At 45.6% G+C, this 19,089-nt stretch overlaps 2 protein-coding genes across 3 annotated transcripts in view; one reads left to right on the forward strand and one right to left on the reverse strand.

The window, feature by feature from the left end:
* The window catches only part of GABRA5 (gamma-aminobutyric acid type A receptor subunit alpha5), a 567,778-nt gene extending 554,987 nt beyond the window's left edge, over positions 1–12,791 (reverse strand). Inside the window, exon 1 of one of the 2 annotated variants that reach the window (XM_085622876.1) lies at positions 12,147–12,791. The gene's annotated coding sequence lies outside the window, so the exon portion shown is untranslated. Of the gene's footprint in view, positions 1–11,906; positions 12,034–12,146 lie in introns of those variants that run through there. The other variant, XM_085622878.1, reaches the window with a different exon arrangement.
* GABRB3 (gamma-aminobutyric acid type A receptor subunit beta3) overlaps positions 1–19,089 on the forward strand; it is a 1,060,293-nt gene that overhangs the window by 369,280 nt on the left and 671,924 nt on the right. The window lies entirely within an intron of this gene.

The raw sequence follows: 19,089 nt of genomic DNA on the forward strand, positions 1-19,089 counted from the left end.
CGCGTTTTAAGTTGGAGAATTAATTCCTCTTCAATCCTGAGGTACCCTGGGGGCCAACTAGCCCACCAGGTACCTCCAGTAAGCGCCACGGAGCTGCGTTGCAGAGTGCTGTAAAAAGGGGTGTGGCCTCTGAACACCTCTCTGCAACCCAGCTCCCTGGCACATACTGGAGGTACCTGGTGGACTAGTTGGCCCGCAGGGGACCTCAGGATTGAGGAGGAATTAATTACCAAACTTAAAATGTGCCACAGGGCGTGTTTGCACACATATCACCTCAGGCCCCGCTCCCTTCCTTCACAATTGTGCAAATATTCCTATAAAATCAGCCGAACTATGAATTCCGATTTACTCACCTGTTATCAGGAGAGAACCCAGTGCTGCATCTTTTAGCCCAGCACTGACCATGAAAAGTAATTCTAAGCGTACATACCAGTAACTTATATTTCCTTCCATAGGAATCCATTGTGTGGTTTTCAGTGAAAAGTTTCGAAGTGTCCAATTTTGAAACGCACAAATATTCCTCTAAAATCAGCCGAACTACGAATTCCGATTTACTCACCTGTTATCAGGAGAGAACCCAGGGCTGCATCTTTTAGCCCAGCACTGACCCTGAAAAGTAATTCTAAGCGTACTTACCAGTAACTTGTATTTCCTTCCATAGGAATCCATTGTGTGGTTTTCAGCAGAAAAGTTTTTAAGTGTCTATTTTCACAAACTAAAAATATTCCTAAAAAATCGTCTGTGTGACTTAAACACATTCTTTCAACTGTTTACAGGAGATTCACCAGTGCTGGATCCAGGCTCCAACACTGAGTAAGAAAAAGTAACGATAACACTACTTACCTGCTAAGTGAATTTTCTGCCATAGGATAACATTGGTGATTCTATGTGATAAAATTTCTGTGTCAACTTTTAAAATTCAATAATATTCCTTAAAAATCACTACTGTAACCAATACGCTTTTACTCAACTGTTTACATGAGATGTCCAAGGACTGAATCTAGGATCCAGTCATGTGGTTAGAAAAGTAATCCATAAAGTAACTAATTGCATTTGACTAGAAATTCACATTGAGCTCAATGTTGCATTGTGTTTGAAATTGTGTTGCCCATTGTAACAACTGTAACTACTGTACTTAAAAGTCTATTGCCTATTTGCAAAGTATTTAAACTAAAGTAATTCATTCTGAGAAAGTATATTTTGTATTGTAATGTATAATGTAATTATAATGTATTAAAATAAAATAATATCTAAAAATAAATAGTTTAAAAAATGTAGTAAATCAGTATCAAAAAAATCAGTATAACAATTAATACAATAAAAATTGTCATTTACAAAACCTTTGAAATTCACTGAAAAAACCATAGGTTTCAGGCCTGATATAGTTAGGAATTAGCATTTAAAAAACCTTTGAAATTCACTGAAAAAAACATAGGTTTCAGGCCTGATATACTTAGGAATTAGCATTTAAAAAACCTTGAAATTCACTGAAAAAACCATAGGTTTCAGGCCTGATATAGTTAGGTATTAGCATTTAAAAAACCTTAGAAATTTACTGAAAAAACAATAAGTTTTAGGGGTGTTATAGTTAGCTGGACATTTTACTCGAACAAAACCATTGAAATTCATGCGCTATAGTTAGTTGTACTAACTACATCTCGCGCGCCCGCAATCCACTGCTGATTATGTCACATATTACATCATTCATGACATGGTCAGTGACATCACTGATGACATCTCAAATGACATCACTGATGACATCACTGATGACATCATCCACGTGACAATCAGATACACCTCATCATACACTAGTATAACCTTTCATCACTCACTGTAAAATACAGAGTGCCAGATTTAAAACCATTGACACACCAATACAAGTTTCAAAACACCCACTCAGTGATTCCTAGATCTATAGACACATCTAATCACTTACCAATAGATTCACTCATACATGCTGTCAATGATCAATAGAACAGTATCAAATAAACGTATACACCTATATCGACATTACACACCAGCACACATCCTAATCACTTATGAAGTCATCCTACTCACTTATGCAAACAATGGATCATACTTACTTTTACTTAGCTATACACTTATAAAAACACCACTTCATCTATTCATATAGATAATAACTCATACTTAGTGTGTTATAAAAACACTATTACAAGTATACAGTTATCCATACAGTCACTCATACAATCACTGACTCTTATGTATACTTATTTCTATACAACAACTGACACATACACTGGCTTTTATTTTTCTAGTTTGTTGGATATGTACCATTGAGACATATATTTGCTCATCACCACACCCATAAAGATATTCACTCACCCAAACACATGTTATAACATGTAGTTTTAACTTCATATACCTACTGAATCAACTATTCACACATCTTTGGCCTGTCACACAGCCCCCACCGAACCACACACACATTCACTCTCCCATACAAATACTCAGTTAACTAATAAATAACTAATAGAGACTTTCACGTAGCTAGTAACCAACTGGTGCAGTAGTTTACACAACAGCTGACAAAGTGATACAGATATTCACACAGTTTAGTCAATATCCAATCTATTCAGTGAGACACTATAAATTAGCCAAGTAAACAGTCAATCACACTGCTACTAAATCCTCCATCCAGATATTTATATTTATATATCCACTCATTCTTCAATGCAAATTGCTATATATATATAATACATATTTAAATAACGAACCAAACCACATTCACTGGATGATGTCATCAGTGATGTCATCAGCGATGTCATTTGAGATGTCATCAGTGATGTCACTGACCATGTCATGAATGATGTAATATGTGACATCATCAGCAGTGGACTGCGGGAGCGCGAGATGTAGTTAGTACAACTAACTATATCAGAGGAATTTCAATGGTTTTGTTCGAGTGAAATGTCCAGCTAACTATAACACCCCTAAAACCTATTGTTTTTTCAGTGAATTTCTAAGGTTTTTTAAATGCTAATTCCTAACTATATCAGGCCTGAAACCTATGTTTTTTTCAGTGAATATATATATATGTAGATTAGTGATGACACTCAGTAGTGTCCGTACTATCAAAGTATCCTCATTTTTGTTGAGTTAAAAGCAAAGATGGTGATATCTATGGTAACTGTTTTTCCCCGGTACAAGAAAAAGTTAATATTTAGAGAAATCAAGGAAGGAAGTAGCACTTGAGCAGTAGTAGCTTCAGTTGCTTTAGAAGGATTGTAAAGATGGAATGCCATGGATGGTAGGCAGAATAGAGTGCTAAATTATATTTAAACTCTATAGTTGAGTAGCCCTATTGTGCATCTGTAGACACTCAGGAACTTATTTACATGGAAATGATGCAGCACTGTGCTGCAAGCAATTTAGCAGCTCTGCACTGTGTCATTTCTAAAACGCAAGGATGCATTGAATTCACAAGAATATGGTGCAACCCTGTGTTTTCCCATGCGCCAGTGCTAAAAAAGCTCCCTAGTGCCAGCACAAGCACTCTTGTTTCATGGTGCAAGGGTGCCTGCGTTGCAGGGATTATTGTATATGTTAAACTCTCAAAAAAGCAGACAAGGATTTCAAATCTTCACAGCCCAATTAGTCACTCAGATATATATCAGCAAATCAGTTCTTTGTAAGCTATTGCCCTCCTGTAAGGTCTGCTGCTTTTAGACCACACAATATAATAAACAATAAACAACAAAAAGTGAAGCAACAGGAATACACAATCATGTATAAAAAGGAACGTTTTTGAGTCTTCTGTGATGTGCATACATTTTCTTTGATATTCTCAATCCATTACATGTCGCTGCATATGTAATGGATTGAGAATATTAACCCCTTCAGCGCTGCGCGGATTCCCCCGCGGTGCTGAAGGGTTCGAGCGCGGGCGGGGCCATGACGGAACGGTTCCGTCATGAGCACAGCTCAACCGATGCTCATGACGGAACCGTTCCGTCATGAGCATGGAAGGGGTTAAGAAGAATGTATGCACATCATTGTTGCCTCTCTTTTCGTTGTTTATTGATGACTGTATATGTGCAGGAAGGGACACCTTCCTGCACATAAACAGTTATTAAAGGTGAGTTGCTCCTTCTATGTGTGCTGTAGAAGGCAACACATATAGAAAGAACAGAAAAAGAGGAGAAATAATAGTATTTGTCCTTGTTGCACCACTCTTACACCTGCTTTTCAATGGCGTTAGTTTTTGGCGCTGCCTCAGATTTACAGATCCTTGTAAATCTGATGCAGCATCAAAAAGAAATGGATGTTGTGGTGGAACACCCTCAGCAACACCCATTTCACACCCCTTTTATGCCGATACCTGCGTGAAAGGGTACTATATTTACAATGCAGTGTTAAGTCATGCAATGCGGCTTAGCACCGCATTGTGAATATGGAGCAGGGCAGTGTCGTAAAAAGTGACGCTCAGGTGGTGAAATTCCCTTGTAAATATGTCCCTCACTGTAAGAACTACTACACAAGTTTCAGGGGCATATTTACAAAGAAATAAAGCAGTGCGGCGTTGCAAGCAATTTACCGTCGCCGTGCCTTTCAAAAATGCAAGGATGTTTCATGTTCCCAAAAATACAGCGCACTCCTGTGTTTTCCCTTGTGTCGGAGCTAAAAAAGTTGCCTAGCTGCGGCACAGGCACTCTTGTTCCATGGTGCAAAGGTGCCTGCATTGCAGGGGTGATTGTTTATGTGCAGATACCTACATGAAAGGTTACGTGTTAGACTTGGCCCTTTTTGCAGGGTCATTCTAGAACTTTTTGCCTTCCTCCGGTATTTTCTCTGACCTGTTATTGGTGGTTTTAGGACTCTGGGCACTTTATCACTGCTGTTCAGTGTTAAAATGCATGTGCTCTCTATGGTAAACTTGGTAAGATTCATCTACACCTGTTTGGCATATTTAATTTACCTGTCAGTCCCTTGTACAGTGGTATCTTGTATATCCAGGGCCAGTAAATTAAATGCTACTGGTAGGCTTGCAGCGCTGCTTGCGCCAACCACCAAAGTAGCCTTTCAAACCTGTCTCAGGCCTCAGCTACTGCAGGGCCTGCACGCAAAGTTATCTGCTGCTGTGACGTAGCACATAAAGTGGTTGCCACGTCTGTGACTTCCATTTTACTACATATCAGTCACCCCTAAGGTAGGCCCTAGCTAGCCCTATGAGCAGCGTACAATGTAGGTTAAAGGTATGACATGTGCCTTAACTGTGTGGCATGTCCTGGTAGTGACAAACAGCCTATGTGGTTTCTCACTGCTGTGAGGCTGCCCTCCCATAGGAATGCATTGGTGATTCCCTGATATGTGTTTCAGTGGTCATTCCTGACATGAGAGGAGTAGCGTGATCAAGTTTGGTATGTTTGGTATAGTTGTGATAAATGCTGTGTACTGGTGTTCGCAGATTTATGATCACTATTTTAGAAATGCCACTTTTAGGAGTAGGCATTTCTGAATGCTATGTGTCTTTGTGTCTGCCTGTTGTGTATTGACTGTCTAGCTTTGGAGTGACAGGGGCTGAGGAGGTGCATGGCTCCAGAGGGTCTGGGTAAGTCAGTGCTAGGCTGAATAGGCCCGATCTGCATTTGGAATAGTGGCAGGAGTAGCACCTGAACCTGAATAGGGCTGTGCCTGCCTTCCACAATGCCGGCTCCGCCCCCTGTGGTGTGTCTGGGGCCAGAGTAGTGTGCCAGGAGGAACCGCCGTGGGACCCAGCTACTGCCTGAAGGGGTTGGAGGGGCTGCCCTCTGCTGGAAGGCCCTGCGAGCTGACCTTCCTGTGACCAGTTCTGTCCTGTGGGACTTGGGGGATGTAGCGCCGGGCTGCGCACTCTAACTTCATTGCCCTGGACGTGGGCTTGGAGTGTTGCTGCATGCTTGCAGTTGGAGCACCTAAGGAGGTGTTAATCTGCGTCCCTGAGGTGTGGGGACCCTGTGGACTCACCATTGTTTTGCCTGCTGAGCCCGAGGAGTTGGCTCTAATCCTGAACACGGCAAAAGCAGCCGCAAACAGGAACAGGAAGTCAGGCCGAGGATGCCTGACCATGGGTGGAGCTCCTGTTAGGAAGGGCAGGGCCCCGTGGGTGTCATCCCCCGTGATTTTTAGTGGGGCCAGCTATTAAGGAAGGCCCGCCAGAAGTAAGGCAAAGCCTAAGCCTGATTGTGGGCAGGGCCCACTACCACGAGAGGAGTCAGGCTGATGGAGACTTCGCTCCATAGAAGGAAAGGCCAGCCCGTCTCCCCAGCGAGGGAGGTTTGGCCGCCCAGAGTGCGCTGCCGGAGGCGTGGGGGAGAAAAGAGCCTCACGGGCCCGTGAGACTGTCCCCAAGGCGACCGGGTGAGTGCTTTGGGGGACGGAGTGTCCCTTGACCCGGGCCATGCTGTTGTTTTCCGGCCCGAGGGGCCATTGGAAAATTTCACTTGGGTGCTTAGGTAGCACTGACATTATCCCCGCATCTCCTATGCTGTGCAGCTGCACCGTATGGACACGGGCAGCTACACATTTGCTTACTGTCGAGGTGATTCTGTTCAGTGGCACTACGGGGCGAGCCCAGTAGGGGCCCCCGGATTCCGACGTGCCACAACATTTTTACCCTTCCTGAAAGGAGGGGATTACGGTCTCATAGGAGGAGGCGGTGTGCCCGGATGTGGTTATGTTTTTGGGAGATTCCTTCCATGCTCTGCACACATCATGCATGTACAGTAATGGTGATATGCCTATGGTGGGCATAATGGATTTATATGGTGTGCACCCTACTAGTCTTTACTATGGTGCATGGCTGCTGATGTTATGCATAATGTGTTATGCTCAGGGTGACCCCTATTGTAAGATTTCTGCTGAGGTAATGTAATGTGCTATAGTGCACAGCTGATGTCACTGGTTATTACTATGGTGCACCTGTGATTATACGCATATTGGGCTAAGTGTACCCTTACCAGTAGTTACTGGTTATCTTCACTAACTGTGAGTTGTGATAAGATGACAGTGGCCCGATTGCCCTGATGATTATGTGATGCATGTAAATACATGACAAGTGCCTGGTGGCACAGTGTATATATGTGATATGGTTTAATGTGTTTTATGGATAATACAAAAGCTATTTTTACATAACCTTGTGTGGGTTTCTTATATGGTGTGACTAGTGATTCGCTGCTGTGTGAGTGTATAGCGCAAATGCTTTACACATTGCCTCAGGGATAGGCCTGACTGGTCTGCAAAGCTTCCAAGGGGGTGAGCAGGGGTTATCTTTAGTGTGTAACTCCATTGCCCTGATGAGAGTGGCGGTTTCTGCCTGACTTAGGCGCATGCCCTAGCCAACCAGAAATCCTATTTCTAACAGTACGATATTTAGAATGCGTCTTAAAGTGACCCAAAGTGGCTTAGCGCCGCATTGTAAAAATGGAGCAGGTGATTGCACCTCCGCAGCATCGTAAAAAGTGAGGCTACGGTGGCAGAGTGCACTCGTAAATTTGCCCCTCAGTTTTAATGTTAAAAATGGCGTAAATGCTGCACCAGATTGCACAAATAACTCTGACGACAGGCCGTTTAAGGGATATCCTCGAGAATTAGGCTGTGGCAGATAAGGGCAGAGGTCCACTATTATTACAAAACATCCGTCCATTGTGATGGAGCGAACAATTACCGAGCTGTATGGGGTTCTCTTGTGCACTTATAAGGATACTAGTCAGGAAAAAAGGTGCAAGGCAGCCACTCCTTCAAAGTTTACAAGCCTCCTTTGTGAATATCTTGTTTATGCATTTTGACAGATGAGAACTGTAACTAGATCAAATGTGGTTAACAAAATCAAAAATCAGTTTGTTAATGAATGATTTCAGTTGACCACTGTAAAGGAGGCCTCAGCAGGATTTGATAGACATCACTACCTCTTTGCCGTCACATCCAATATTAAGAAGTTCTGCTGGGTTGGATCGATCTGTCCACTTACCACACAGTGAGATGGGGAAGGTGCTAAAAATGAAATAGCAGATAATCTTAAGAAGAGTTGAAAATGTTGGTTCAAACTGTGCAATTAAGGCACCCAGACCCTTCCAGTTAAGTGGTACTGAAAAGGTGTATAGCTGTGATCACTTTCCATAACCTTTTCATGAATGGTCCAACACCACAGTCAGATTGGCAACAAGTAAGCAGGAAGGAGACTACATTCCATGAATCATAAGGCATCCCACAGCCTCCGAGGCATTCCCAGGAATATATATCACACCAAATGTACTCTGAGTTACCTTAATAATCTGATTTAATAATAATAATAATCTGATTTGTAAAGCGCATGGTTACACCCAAAAGCGTGTTGCCCCGCTCGGAAGGAAAGCCACAAAACAGTTGCTCCTACCATTACTCACAGACAAAACAAACTTTCTACCCTCCTACCTACCTACCATGACCTTGGTCCAGAAACGATTAAGAAAGCCAAGTTTTAAGCTTCTTCGGATCACTAATTCTGACGGTTCCATCCTCAACTGAAGAGGCAAAGAGTTCCAAAACTTTGCAGCTAAAAAAACAAAAGAGTGACCGCCCACCCTGGCTTTTTTCACTCGCGGAACCACTGTCAGATTGGTACCCGATAACCTTAGGCTGTGGCTTGAGTGGTGTCTAAACTTCACTTTTATGTTCAGAAAAGCAGGAAAATGTGTGTGCAACACCTTGAGCTTTCCTTGGCCTCAATGAACTTAGCCTACTAAACCTCTGGTTCCCCATCCCCTGATTGAAGTCGGTGAGCACATTAAAGTGAATACATTTTTAGAGCTGTATTATACAACATTTTTCTTTCATGCATCCATCCATTCATTGATACATATATTAAATGCTCCAGTTTTACTTTAAGGAATTCCATCGACCTCTCTGGTTGGCTAAGGCTGTGAGTGATGTTTCTGAAGTTTGACCTGTAAAGATTAAATTCCTGAAGAAGAGCAGATGGTGAGAGCTCTGGATCACCATAGCCATGACACATGTCTGAACAGTCCCATTATTTTATGTGCTATGGTACCTTCTCTCCTCCTTAACGTCACGAGACCAGAGGAGGTGCACTTTTGTCATGAATGTGGGCAGCACCGAGTTCAAACCTCACAGGCTCCTGGCCGCCAACCAGAAGCAGCTCTGTGCAAGGTGACCTATGCTATGATAACATACAAAGGAGCGGTAGTAGTGTCTGACAGATCGCACCTCAAAAAACAATATTAATTCAGACTGGGCACTCAAAGTAGTATTCTTAGCTTTCCTAATCACAAATGGCAAAGAAACAATTAATTGTGGTACCACTTGGGGTAACAAATGCCCCCTACTACCTTGGGTGCATAGACACACAGATCCTGTATGACAGTAACTGTGTAATACAATATACAGTGCAAGTACCCCGGCACTCAAAGTGATAGCCTTTTTCCTTTTTGTCTAGCCTTCATAAGCAAGCTACATTCCGTTTTCTTAATATACAACTGATAACAATCAGAGATGAATTCATACAAAAGATGTGCTTTTTAATTTAAGCAAAATATCAAAATTGAACATAACATTGGGGCATCAAAATTTCCAAAACAAGACCATAAAGACCCCTTATTCTTCAGAAGGAATAACAGTTGAGAAGCCAATTATAAGAAATGTTTGAGGCTCTATAGTCTTGATCCAAAAAGCGCAACGGACGTTATAGAATGCAGGGTCGGGTAAAATGAAGAAAAAAAAGAAAAGGGGGGAAAGGAAGAGCTGAAGAAAAATTTAAAAGAGGGTAGAATTAACAAATAATGTTTTAAAACAGGGCCTTAACCCGGTGGTTTCCTAATTGGGCGCCATAGGAAGAGCTTGGGCAGTCTGCCAGGAATGAAGAGATACCCTAAAGGAAGGAATAGGACTGGTTTCCTTCAGGCTATCCGCAGAGTCGGCTGGTCAGAGCATGCTGGCACAATGTGTGACCTATTGAGCCTGTCAGAGAAACCATGGATACAGGGCTGGCCTTCTGATTTAACTGCGTTTACCAACTGACCAACGACACCATGGACAGCTCAGACCTTCTGATGGGCCAACGTGCGGCTAGGACGGTCTGCAGCGGGATGCGATACTGTAGAACTTCTTTCATGTTCATGATATGGGGTCACTGTGCTCCTATGTAAAACGTCTGGGTGAAAACTTCCCCGTTGCGCCTATTGACGTACAATTCCAGGGTCACAGACAGGATTGGGGTTTCGCACATGAGAGTGGGGGCGCACAAGGCTTTCTGGGGCAGGCAGCAGGGCCGGCCTTTAGTATGGGCGCCCTGGGACAAGGCCCAGGGCGCCCACATTCTGAGGGGTCAACGGAGCTGTGTGCATTAAGGTAATACATTCAGCAGCACCCCTGTCGTCTTGCTCCAGGCTTGCCCAAGTTTCTATTTGCTCGTTTTTGTCTGATTTGCCAGTAAGTGGTTTTAATCCTTCATTATCATAACGTGTGTAATGTTTTAACACCCCATTGCCCCATTCCTCGCCCTCCTTTCACCGCCTCACCCCTGCTGACACACACCTCACATCAGAGTTAGGCAGCTAAGCTATCAGTGATTTAGGTGAGCTGGAGGATGTCCTTCAGCAGGGGCGCCAAATCTCTCTCCGCCCAGGGCGCTATCTTAACACAGGCTGGCTCTGGGAGGCCGCCAGGTAGATCACAGACCTCGTGACTGCAGGTCACTCACTGTATCTGGAGCAAAGCCACGGATCTCTCATTTGATGCCTGCGCCTCGGAACCATCGCATTCTATCTCTCGTTGCAATATTTCCAAAGCTTAACGATCTCACCGATGCCAAGTACAAAATTGTCTGAAGAGGCATCCCTCCGCCTAACCGGAAAGATACTGTTGGCAGTGCTCATTTTAAGCAAAAATAACTCCTCCTTCCCACGCAGGTGCAATTTGTTGGGCAATGCGGGTTATTTTATGGCCTGCGTCGGTGCTTCCGGCTCCCATGCGGCGCCGTGTGGGGTTCTCAGTCTCGGAACACTCGCTCCCCTCACCTCCTTTCAAACTCAGCGGAGCCGCAGTGTGCTTTTTCCCAAGCCCAGCGGGGATCCGGCAGACCGCCGACTGCCGCCGCGTCTGCCGAGACCCGCCCCCTCCCTGACAGTCTGCGCTCTGCCCCTCCGAGCAGGAGATGCTGCGCCAGTCAGTCCCAGCTGTCTTCTCAACTCCTGGAACTGCAGCAAGAGGGCTCCCGGTGTACCGCAGCCCCTCGTCCTGACAGAGCCCTGAGCAGCGGGAGGCTGCCGGTTTACCGCAGCCCTCGTCGTGACTGGAAACTGCCAGGTGTAACGAGGCCCCCTGTCCCGAAAAGAGGCTGCCCCGGTGCACCGCGGAGCCTTGTCCCAACAGACGGCTGCACGGAGCACTGCGGCCCCTTGTCCTGACAGGTGTAACCCGGCCCCGTGTCCTGACTGGAGGCTGCCCGGTGCACCGCGGCCCCTTGTCCTGACAGGTGTAACCCGGCTCCTTGTCCTGAAAGGAGACTGCCCGGTGGGCCGTGGCCCCACCTCTAGGACGCGTTCGCGCCCAGCCACCATACGGGACACATCTCTATTGTAGCTCTAACATATTACTTCACGCTGAGCAGCTAAAACAGCACTATATGCGTTAGTCCGATTTTACAGTTAAGGAATGGTTACAGCACCCTTCAATGAACGGTCAGAACTTGGAAGGGAATAAATTACACACCCCGTGTCTATTTCCTAGGTCTCTGCAGAGCATGTGCTTCCGCTGAGCACCCACGCGCAAACTTCACTGAGGACAGTTTGTATGGAGATCGGCTCTGCCAGCAGGCCACGTCTCGTGGGTATAACATCTCTCCCAGCAAACCCTATTTAACGGTGATCTGTCACAACATGCAGAGCTTTAACAGGACGTCATTAGATCCTTACCCTAAAGTGTGTGGGAGCAGAAGGAAACAGCGCTGACTTCTCCCCTGAATCTCGACAGTGCCAGGAATGCAGCTTGGTTGGTGCCCCCCAGAAGGGCTGCGCGCCAGAGCGCTGCCATGCACCCCGACTGGACGATTGCTGTTTCGTATTCTTATTAGCCGGCGTTCCGATCCATTAAATACTTATCTGGTATAATTTGAAATATGTACTGCGTTAAAAATAAAGTATCTTATTACTTACCGACAGAATGGTTCTTCTGTGATGGAGTGCAGCTGCGTGCTTTAGGGAAATCCTGTTTAGTCCCACATGTCATCGTTGTGCATTGCAGCCCCCCTGGAGTCCCCGCTCCCCGAGGGACAGGCGTGTGAGCTGGAGGGGTGCTGGAGGGCCGAAGGGCTCCCGCTTCCCTCGTCTTAGGCTCCTCCCCGCGGCGCCGCTGTCCCACGCTTCTGGTGCTGATCCTGCGCGGCAACTCTCTGCTCTCAGCGAGTTTCTCACCTCTGCGCTCACCTCCGCCACGGGTTCCTCTCGCGGTTATTATCATGTTCGAGCGGAGCTGTAGGTGCCAGCTCGTCACCCAGCTCCCCCTTCCTTTCCTCTCCTACATGATCTCTCCCCGAGGTACCGGATGTCAGAAGGGGGGGTGGGTGGGGCGCTGCTCGGGACCTTGAAGCAGAGACGCCACCATTTCCCCCGTCCCGGGTTGCAGAGTGCGGTACCGACGGGAGGGAAAGTGAATATGATCTTCTGGTATGGAGCTGAGGCACGCATTAGCAAGCCACGCGCATCTTCTAAAATGTGAAGCGTGACAAGTAACGGGCCTGCTCCTTTCTTCTTTCCTTCACTCCCTAGACTAATCTTAGAGGCCCATAACCCAACCACACGAAACCCCTCGCTCCCTAATCCATCCATCCATCCATCCATCCATCCATCCTTCCTTCCTTCCTTCCTTCCTTCCTTTCTTCCTTCCTTCCTTCCTTCCTTCCTTCCTTCCTTCCTCCCTCCCTCCCTCCCTCCCTCCCTCCCTCCCTCCCTCCCTCCCTCCCTCCCTCCCTCCCTCCCTTCCTTCCTTCCTTCCTTCCTTCCTTCCTTCCTTCCTTCCTTCCTTCCTTCCTTCCTTCCTTCCTTCCTTCCTTCCTTCCTTCCTTCCTTCCTTCCTTCCTTCCTTCCTTCCTTCCTTCCTTCCTTCCTTCCTTCCTTCCTCCCTTCCTCCCTCCCTCCCTCCCCTAGACTCCCCTTATTCATTCATTCATTGTTTCGTTCCTTCCTCTCTACATGATTCCGGTCTTACATTCCTCTACTACTCAGTATAACACCCCTTTACTAATACACAATCCTGTTTTCTTCCCCCCTTGCTTCTCCCATCCTATACCACCTTTTATCACTACACCCTTTGCACCCTCTCTCCCCTTCCTTTCTCCCCCACCTCGCTCTCTGCCTCCCTTCCTTCTCCCTTGCCTTGTAGTTCTTTATGTGTTTGTCGACTCTGCCTTTGAGCAGTCCTTGTGTTTTTAATTACATCTCCAGGAAACAGATTTACTTACTAATCAATTACAGCTTCACACCGACTTTTTCTAAAGATCTTTCGTAAACCTTTACAGCTTTCAGCCCTCTCCCGTCCCCTTTTTCGCAATTTCATAGTCCATCAGTCTCATTTCAATGCATGCTCATTTCCCATTAACGCTCCCTCACGCGGCCACGCGCGCGCTCACATACACCCCCACACGCCCACGCAAACACAGCGATGCTAGCTCCTTCCATGTGGTTATTGCACTGAGACAGAGTGCCTCATTACGGTGCGTTTAATGCAGGAGCTGATGGAGGAGGGGGCAGCGATTATTACAATGGGAGACTGAAGCCAGCAGTGTTGCACAAGTGGAAAATAACGGCCCGCCTGGCAGCAGAACAGAGAGGCTCGCTAACAGCTAGAAATCACTTAATGCTCTCTGAATGTTCTTTATCTTACCGTGCTGCGAGCAATACATGCGCACACATGCTTTTACCCGGAATGCAGTAAAAAAGAAAGCAAAACACAGTGCTTAAAGCGTTATATCTAACAAAACGTTCTCTCGGGGTTCTTTGATGAGTCGCAGAAAAACGGGTATTGATTGCTGTTTCTCTTCCATGTCGGTTCTTTTTCACCAGAGCTAGTTTCGAAATGAAATGTAGCTGGAAAAAGTTAAGCTAGGCGACCCTTGGGAGCTCGGCGGCCTGTAATGAAAAGTAGCTAGCACCACAGTGGCGAAAAGCATGTTTGACAACCCTAGAACAACGAACGATGCCTATGTCTGTGACATACAAGGCTTGAATTAGCTTGTCTAAATCTGCGCGCATTGAGAAGCCAAAAAGATAGTCGGCGCAAGAGCACGCATATGCTCAACCGTAATTTGCTGGCAGCATTTATTTACAGTGTACAGTGCGGAATCTTTAAAGCTGCAATTTCCTACTTAACCAGGGGGTGGTGTTGTGACTCCATCGAAAGATTCTTAACTGCACAATTTGATTAGATATGGGTCTGAGGAAACCTTGGTTTTAGGAATCAGTTTGCAGTAAAATGCACGTGTGTTGATGGCAGACCAGTCAAAATACAACATTTTCCTGATTGTATGCACATGTACACCAAATAATAATGTTTTCAAACATTAATATTCATGAAATAAGAATATTTCAAACCTTTATCTACCATCGATCTGCTTGCCAGATAGCCCGCATGTTGGCAGATCTGTCTACTTTTCAGTTCATCCATCCGTTCATATATATACATATGAGCAGTGATTTACATGGAATAAAATAAGTGCAAGTACTAACCAAATTAAGGTATGGACTAGGGGGTGTGGTTTGGGGGTGGGGCTACAGGGACGGGGTTACAAGGGCGGGGCTACAGGCAGTGCTATGGGACCCGCCAAGGGGCACACATTTAATGTAACTTCGATTTAATTGGTGTGCAGATGTGTATAATGATACTAAAGCATTTCCGGTATATCTTGAGTATTCCTTTACCTTTATACTTACAAAATGGTACATTTGATATTAAAGTGGGCTTCTCATGGTGCAACACCTAAATCACATATGACTTGCACAATATATTTTCCTTATTATTTTTGGGAAACATTTAACTTTAGTTAACCCTCTTGTCTCATTGCCACCTAGCAGTCACCATCCAGCCCCCCCTAGATGGCATAGCTGTGCCTCAAAGCTCCTTACTTGCTCCAAAGTGTGATTCTCTCTTTTTGGAGGTGGGAAAGCTGCTGAAAGCTTGAGCTAGGATGTCTGGCTCTGGCTCGGATCCAGGTTCTCTTGCACCCGCGAGCCCAAAATGAACTGAACTTTGATGTTGCATCTGTCTGCCAACCGAACTCTAATCTAATATGCGAACAATAAAAACAAAAAATAGTAATACAGGAGAGAAAGAAAGATATAGCCTCCTAGAGGCTGAATTGCACAAAGCGAAAGCAGAAATTCTGGGACCAATCCCGGCTTCCCCACTGACCAAACTGTGTGATCCCAGACAAATATATTATTTCACAAAGCCTTCATTTTCTTCGTTCGCACATATGATAGATAGTATATTCAAATGCACAAGTTCCAGATGTGTGCTATACAATCAAATCTTGTGTTAGATTTAATACACTATAATGTTGCTTTATTCATGAAAAGAAAATAGTCCATACATAATGTACACTTCAAAATCACCTTGCTTCCTAGTTCACTAATGGCAGTGTCGTAACCGTGGGAGCAAAACTCCTCTCAATGCTGTGATTTAAGCTTATGCACCAAGGTGAAATGCTTCCATGGGTTAAAACAACACACACACACTTTTATTTCAGTGGGAATGTTTAAGGTTCCACTTATGCACAGGCTTTTAAGCCCAAGCCAGACTTCGTGGTTTGGCTCTGACTGGGCTCTCCTTGGTAATTTGTTGGTTCCCACACCGCTACCCTTCCCAGAGCCCCTGCATTTTACCCAAGAGAAAACGGCTTCTAAAAACTAAATACAATCGTGGTGAAACTGCAGAGAAATCAGATCTGCACTGGAGAGAAAGTGGCCTAGCACTTTCAACATGCAGACCCTTTCACGTGCGCTTTATGGGCAGAGTGTGGCAATTCAAGGCTTGCAGATATATATCTGGTGCTGGACCCTGCAGACAACATGCACTCATGCAAGACACACCCGCAGTGACATAGAAGAACTGGTGTGTGCAGACAGGACATTCAATACGTGTTTTAGAAAATGCTCACGTTCGCTGACATCCACATTATTAACATTGACTCTGCTTCTGTGTCACTATCTCCACCTTCGTCCTCAGTCTGGTTCAAACAAGTGCTGCCCTACTCTGCTATGCCAGCAGGAAGCCTTCTAGATTTCACGCCGAGCCACGGCTGTTAGAAAGCCCTGCTCACACACCTACTGTGCTATCGAATCCAAGAGCCTGAGTAGACCCTGTGTCAATAAAGGCAGTGTGACTCCAGCCCCTCCCAAACACCCTGCCAGCCCTGAATAAATGCATAGGGGCCGCTGCTCAATTAGCACCATGAAAAGGTAAATTAGCAGTCGATTATCAAAGTGCTTCAACAAAACTGGCCGACTCGCCAGCCCTGTCGCGCTTCTTTTTGAAAATGCCAAATTGCAGAGCTTGACTTGCCGCCCCGTGAGTACTGGTACTCTCTTTAGACAAGGAGAAGTTATGGTACTCTAGCGCAGAAAATGTAGAAGTGCCAGTACTAAATATCAGTGAGTGCCAGCCCATTTAAAGCACTGCCCATAAGTAATCCATCAATCCGTCCGTCCATCCATCCATTCATCCATCCATCTTTATTTTTCGACATACTTAATAGCCAAGTATTTAGTTAAGCAACTTTTAAGTCTTCCGTTGTGTGTGTTTTTACATATGTCACGCATACTCACCTGCCTGCATGCGTCCGTGCATGTTTGTGTGCGTGAGTGGTGTATGGATGCCTGGAAGAGTCTTGAGTCAAGTAATTGTTTCCCTTGCCCTCCCCACACACATTGGGGCAGATTCACAAAATCTCCACCGACACAGCGCATCACCCTGCTGGGCTGCGCTGAGTTGCGCGACAGGGAGGGAGCTGGAGAGCGCCATATCTTTAGAGATATGGCTCTCTCTTCCCCTTTTCCTTGCGCTGATTTTAGCCGCTGTGCGCCAGGCACACACCTTAGCACCATAGCGCTAGGGTGTGTGCATTAGTGTAGCATAGGCTCTGTACAGGAGGGTACCCTTCCAGTATAAAATACTATGCTAGGCATGATAAAAAGCTTTTCCTTCCCACTTTGTATACATGCTTCACAGTCCAGCACACATGCAAAGTCAGCAAAGGAAGGACAAATGAAAGCATTTCTCCTTCCTTGTGCCTAGATGAAAAGGGTGCAGTTTTCTCACTTTAAACCCAATCTAGTGTTTTTAGTAAATTGGGCTTAGCGTGAGAAACCTTGGGTGGTTGCATGGGAACGCCCATGCAACACCCTTGGTATGACCCCATGGCACAAAATAATGTGATGCATTACTTTTAAGCTATTTCCAGCGCTAAACAAGTTTAGCGCTGGAAAGTTAATTAGGAAAAAAATACTTCGCTTTGCGTCACTTTTGTGATTCAAAGATGACGCAAAATCTTAGTAAATCTCCCCCATTGTTTATTATACTCTGGTAGGCTAGAGTTTAGAATCTGGATGGATTTTCAGTTTGACCCAGCATGTCGCAGTAGATTTTCGATTACAGTTAATCAATAATAATTTTATTGTATGATTAATAAAAATATTTACGTCAGTGTGGATTCTCTTAAAAAAACAATATATGCGGTATGAAAATAAAAGCAATATCTGAGTAACACAAGTTAAAATGCCTTCATAAAAACTTTTAAAACAGTATTATCAGATAACACTTGATACACTAACAAGGACCTGAGATTAGCAGCAGACGCTACAGGTACAGATTACTAAAGATAACTGATTTTCGGTTACATTTCTTTATTGAGGCAAAACCCCACAAACAGTCCCAACTTGCATGTTGCTGAAAGCATGATAAAATGCCACTAATGCAGCACCTGTACAAGCAGGGCCGGCGCTAGAAATGGGCAGCATGGGCAGCTGCCCAGGGCCCCGCGCTCAGCCCACCAACATGGGGCCTCACAAAAGTATTTCCCTGCAGCGGCGGCTCCTCGAGGGAGTGCTGCGGGCGGCGGGCGGGGGCAGGGTGGGGGGTAGTAAACGCCGGCATAAGGCCAAACGAAGTTAAGTAAATAAATAAAACTAATTACATTGCCCTCACTGCATCGCCATTTGGCGTTGCGGCGCACGCAATGTAATTCGTTTTATTTATTTATTAACTTAATTCCATTGGGCCGAATGCCGGAGTTTACTACCCCCACCCTGCCCCTCCCCCACCCCGCCTCACCGCCCCACAGCACTCCCTCGATGAGCTGCCACTGTTTCCCTGTCTTAGGCCTCACACCTATGCTGCAGAACTGCGAGGCCCAGGGAAGGGATGTCTCTCCCCTGGGCCTCGCAGGCATGTGTAGCACTGCGAGGAATAGGGGAAGAGGCCCACTTCCACTGTGGCTGCTAATCCCCGGGTAGGGCCCCTTCTCCCCAGGGCCTTAAAGCCCCAGACATAGCTGTGAGGCCCGTCTGCATTTGGCAGGCTTAACCTGTGAACGAAGATCCAGACCACTTCTTATTCAAAGGCAAGACATGATGCCCATAATCCCACATTTTGGCACCTTGCAGTTCTAACCATTTGAAAAGACAAGCAACTCTCTTTCAGCTGCTGATGAGCTGTGAAAGAGATCCCTGTCAGTGGCAGAAAGGAAGGCGTTGCAGCACAGTAGGGGGTCATGCTCGTTGTGGAGTCACAAGCACCTTCTGTTATTTAGATGCAAATAGCCTTGAACAAAATGAAACCCATCCCCCCCTTCCCACAGTTGTTATATAGAGCAAAATCAACCCACACGTATTGGAGTGCTACATGAGCACCAATTACATTTCATAAGGACATATTCCTTTTATAGATGGAGAGAGATTAAGTGATTTGCCCAGGATCACAGGATGTTGAGCCAAGGCCAGACTCGAGCCTGATTCCTCAGTCCCAAAGTAGGCTGCTCTGACCGCAAGCTCCATCTTCTCCCCTCCTCTACCTATGCTCAGGACCTGTCCAGGGAGTACACTCGTA

The sequence above is a fragment of the Triturus cristatus genome, chromosome 8, assembly GCF_964204655.1.
Source record: "Triturus cristatus chromosome 8, aTriCri1.1, whole genome shotgun sequence".
Classification (NCBI taxonomy): Eukaryota; Metazoa; Chordata; class Amphibia; order Caudata; family Salamandridae; genus Triturus; species Triturus cristatus.